At 38.7% G+C, this 5,427-nt stretch overlaps 1 long non-coding RNA gene across 1 annotated transcript; it reads right to left on the bottom strand.

Annotated features, from left to right (window-relative positions):
* Positions 1 to 906: 906 nt before the first annotated feature.
* LOC147974597 (uncharacterized) lies at positions 907 to 1,385 on the bottom strand. The gene is made up of 2 exons (XR_015601972.1): positions 1,263 to 1,385; positions 907 to 1,152 (listed from the first exon to the last, which is right to left on the bottom strand). It is a non-coding gene; the product is annotated as an uncharacterized LOC147974597 (long non-coding RNA).
* Positions 1,386 to 5,427: the final 4,042 nt, after the last annotated feature.

Consider the following 5,427-nt stretch of genomic DNA (forward strand, 5'->3'; position numbering starts at 1 on the left):
GATCGTCATGGCCACTTTTGCACGGATCGACTGAGCTCTCATCCCTCTCGCTTTTGTTCTAATTGATTAACAATAGCATGCCAATTAGCAACTAGGGGACCTGACTACGTATTGCATTACAGATACCTAGCTGCCTTTGAATTTCAAGGTCACATTCGTCCACGTCGCTCAATTAAAAAGTGCTCGCTAATCTCTGAGGGGCGACAGTAACCTATTGTCAAATTGGATACGAGTTTTATTCTATTCTATTAAATAATCCCTTAGAGCCTCGTGACCAAACACAATCTACCGTCTCATAATCTGAGAGTGATTTGAATAAGAAGCGAATATGCTTCTCTTCATCGGCGGCGGTTGCTGTTCTGGTGCGCTGATTCTATGGAGCCTTAGCACGACGACTTCCCGACTGTCTACTACAACAATGTTTGCCCGGCTCTGATGAGGGAGGGGCGATGATGGTGACGCGCCTTCGGCTCACTCCAGTGCTTGTAGTCGTCGCTAGGTGGTCTATGGACCTGAATGTAAATTTTACTTCTAGTGTTCTTTGTACTACCTTGACAGTTGATGAATAGATCGGAAGTTTTCTCGCAAAGAAAAAGAAGCGGATATGATTTGTGGAAGAAAAAATATATTATGATTTGGAGAAGAAGGTTGAAAAGGAATGAAACCACAGGATAGTGACGGGAACTAGTCACAATCTGACCGAGTATGACCTGTTGAAAGCAACACAGACAAAGATCTGATCATGTATGCCAGTATGTCACGAGTGCGCACGTATGGATAAGATAGCAACAACCCGCTGCTACCGGTTTGGTTATACATGATGTTTCATACCCAATTGTATTTTCTTCATGCCATTTATTGTTTTGAGAACACCGTTGGTATCAAATATTGCCAATACACACTCAATGATTACTATTACTACTACTCTGATAACAAGGAAATATATGCCTTGCTTGTAGATTCATGTCAAACTTCAACAAAATGTGCATTTACACTGTTTGTCAACGCAACTAATTTCAGGTTTGCCATGCACCGGAGACAAGGAGTTGCAGGTATCGACGCATCTCTTGATTTCATCACAAGGCATAGGGGTTTTGACGACGCAATTTATTCCAGTTAGAGATCCGTCCGTTGTCGCTGCTGTCGCCGTACCTTCACATAACAATGTTCCCCGCAAAAAATGATCAAAACATCAAAGACCATTGGGTAGGTTATTCATATCAAACTGTATATGAAATAGAACACATCACTACATCTGGTACCTGAGGCTAACACCAGAAGAACAAGACCAACAATGATCATGTGGCTACCCCTCATCCTTGTTCAAAAGACGTTAGTAGTGGTCTGTTGAATATGGGTTGTGTCTTCCAGCTGCCAAGTATTCCTTTTAATCCAATTTGTGTCAATCTAACGGATTTACTATTTTTATAGAAGTTGTGTCATATCATTTTTGGCATCACATTAATTAATAATAATAATATGCACATTTAGTGTATATTTAGACTCTTCTTATGTATGGATATGCATTTATTTTATTATTGTGTATGCATATCTATATCAATATAAAAAGAGCGAGTTACGGAGATCAAACAAATCCCACCCGTCAACCGCATCTATCCAATGGTCCAAGTTGCTGTGGTATTTAGCGTTTAAAATGTTTAGCACCCTCAATTAATTAAAATAATACCTAATCTCAACGTGAACATTAACTAAATAATTATATCCTACGTAATATTAACATGCAATTTATATCTTGCCAAATATTAACGTGCAATACAATTAATATCTTGCCTAACATTAATTTGCATTGTGCGAAAACAATTACTAGTGTATAGTATTACACAACAGCAAAATCCCTTTAGGATCTCAAATGAAGATTGTTACGACAATTTATAGTTAGATACAAAGAGATACTTCACATGTGAGACGTTGTATTCGGTGCTTGAGATGACATATATAAAAGACTTGTCTTTTGGAATAGAAGATTTTGGATGAATTGATTGGCTCTAGTGTGGGGACATTTTTGTTTCCTCTGTTGCTCTTTGGTCACAGTTAATACTAGCTCAATTCCAATGAAAATCATTGTTTATTGAGATATTTTAAGATGGTGGCAAAAATTTCCGATCCATCCATCCATATATATATATATAGAGTTCATCCCTATATCAACTCACCATGTCACCATGCATGCAGATCCACCATAACATGTAACATGCACGAGTTGACTCTAATTCTCTCAACATACTACTGTGCTAACTCATCACACCATCATGCATGTGAAAATACCAACCTTAACATGCTACTCATATTAAAAATATATTCTACACTATACAATAACCAAATACAATAAACTATATGCATTATGGTTTCAGTTCTCTTACTCTTGATCCAAATACTAGTGTTTCATACAACCAAAAATCTTATTGAAATAACTGCAACCAAGTCCTGCTGCAACGCGTGTAGTAACATATCTAATTTACATAGATCCAATGGAAAATAACATCTAAGGGGGTAAAGGTCACATTGGCCTTGTCAATGGCTAATAGTGTCTTTCCACTTTGATAGTTTCCACTAGTTATCAGGAAATAAATGGTAAGGATGAACGTAGATGGGAAAGAAACCGGTTAATACACATAACCAATCAGTGCAAAATCAAATTATTAACGGGCGTCCCTATATATGGTATGAAAACTATGTAAAAATCTAAGACTAGTACTATATTTTGGTCCACTTTTTATTTCTGCATTTTTATGACAATTTTTTAAAATATATACGAGGTATAGAAAAAGAAATCTATTCTCAATCTCTTTGTATTTCACACTATATGAATTTCTTTTTATATAGATGTCTCATTCTCGTTTGGATAATAGAGTATAGGGAAGATAGTCGACTGTATTCCCAACTTACAGTGAGACAAACTTCGACATCATCACAACTGCCAAGAGCAAAACAAACAACACCACATATGACTCCATGTCATGGCCCAAGGCACCAAACATAACCAACATGGTAAACTCTATCATGCATCCATACCGCATTACGATTTGATAAGAAATAAGTGTATGAATCACCAACACCATAGGTAAAAACTAAGAATCAATATAGCAAAAATAAACAAAAGGTACTAAATGGCATCGATTTGTAGAGGCCCACAACATGTTACCTCTTTTTTTGCTCACTTGTCGGGCAGCGCAGCCATGTTTTCCCTCATGTTTATAAGGCCACTCATTCTTTGGATAAAGGAACATATTGTGTACATATAGTAGTGGGGAAACATAAAAGTCCATGAACCATGTTCTATCATTTTCTAACTGTATGACATTATGAACCCTTCAAAGATTTAAGACTTAACGTAAGAAACTATTCTCTAAGTTATAAACTTTAGATAGTTTTTTTAGATGACCCTTAAATAGACAATGACGCACTGTCGAAACTTTTATCAAGATATTTTCTAGTGTATGTTTGGAGCTATCTGCAACACATTTATAAGGGTATGAATAGATACAAGCACATACATATACCTACCTACTAGTCATCTGCCATTATTCTTTTCTTATCACTCATACAAGCACATACATGTATAAAGAAGTTGATTAAATCAAGGGTGAGTTTTTAAGGGGTATTATGCCACAAGGAATACAATTGATCCAACATTTTCCTTGCAACGTACTAGTACCATTAGTGCAATTGTATCTGAATGGTAGATGTTGGAGTTGTATAAGACACGTTGCATGATTCTTTGGAATTCTTGGGAGAAAAATAGTATTATTTCAATAATTAAAACACAATGTAGTTTATCAACTGTTATTAGAACACACTATGGTTTGATAAAAAATGACGAAGGACAACTTCTAACGAAGAATAAATAACATCCATAATCAAACAAATTCTAGTCACTATCATTGTAAATTTTATATGGAGATTATGTCTTAAATTTGTATTCTTTGTCTACAATATATTTGTACTTGTACAAACCAAACTCTAGAAAAAAGCATAAAATATAAATTTCTTATGTGATCTTCACATTATCCCCATAACATGTAGATATACATTATGAGAATGACATTATTACCAGCTTAAGCTGTAAATCTTACTTAAATAGTCAATTTTTTATAGCTATGATATCCGTCATTCGTGAATAGAAAGATTACCCGCCATTGTCCACGCCAACTAAATCATGTATTTCTTCACAATAGTGTGATCTTATCATGGCCCATGCGACTGTGCTTGTTGTGGAATAAACTAAGAACCACTCCCAAAATTTGATACCCACATGGAGATGTTATGATACTCAACATGTTGGGGAGCGCAGTAATTTCAAAAAAAATTCCTACTCACAGGCAAGATCTATCTAGGTGATGCATAGCAACGAGAGGGGAGAGTGTTGTCCACGTACCCTCATAGACCGTAAGCGGAAGCGTTATGACAACGCGGTTGATGTAGTCGTACGTCTTCACGATCCGACCGATCCTAGCACCGAAAGTACGGCACCTCCGTGATATGCACACGTTCAGCTCGGTGACGTCCCATGAACTCTAGATCCAGCTGAGTGTCGAGGGAGAGCTTCGTCAGCACGACGGCGTGATGACGGTGATGATGAAGTTACCGATGCAGGGCTTCGCCTAAGCACTACAACGATATGACCGAGGTGGAAATCTGTGGAGGGGGCACCACACACAGCTAAACAATCAACTTTTGTGTTCTAGGGTGCCCCCTCCCCACGTATATAAAGGAGGGAGGGGGAGGCCGGCCGGCCCTCTCTAGGCGCGCCTAGGGGGGAGGAGTCTGTTGGGGAACGTACTAATTTAAAAAAAATTCCCTAGGCACATGCAAGATCATGGTGATGCATAGCAACGAGAGGGGAAGAGTGTTGTCCACGTACCCTCGTAGACCGTAATTGGAAGCGTTATGACAACGTGGTTGATGTAGTCATACGTCTTCACGATTGACCGATCCTAGTATCGAAAGTACGACACCTCGGCGATCTGCACACGTTCGGCTCGGTGACGTCCCACGAACTCACGATCCAGCAGAGTGTCGAGGGAGAGCTTCGTCACCACGACGGCGTGATGACGGTGATGATGATGCTACTGGAACAGGGCTTCGCCTAAGCACCGCTACGATATGACCGAGGTGGATTACGGTGGAGGGGGTGAAAGCACAAGTGCTCCCCGGGTGATTTTGGTAATTAATGTCAACATATCTCTTGTTGGACTAATATTTTCATCTAGCATATTTCATATAAGTCCAACAGTGGAGTGGCATGGACTAGAGGATGTGGAACCCCTTCAAGATGCTGAGGACAAAGGATTGGCTCAAGCTCAAAGCACAAGACTCTACATTTTTCATTTTAGTGATCCAAGATCACATTGAGTCCATAGGAAAGCCAATACTATTAAGAGGGGGTGAGGTGTTGCTTAATGGCTT

The sequence above is a fragment of the Triticum urartu genome, chromosome 4A, assembly GCF_056163025.1.
Source record: "Triticum urartu cultivar PI428250 chromosome 4A, HENAU_Tu73, whole genome shotgun sequence".
NCBI classification, from domain to species: Eukaryota; Viridiplantae; Streptophyta; class Magnoliopsida; order Poales; family Poaceae; genus Triticum; species Triticum urartu.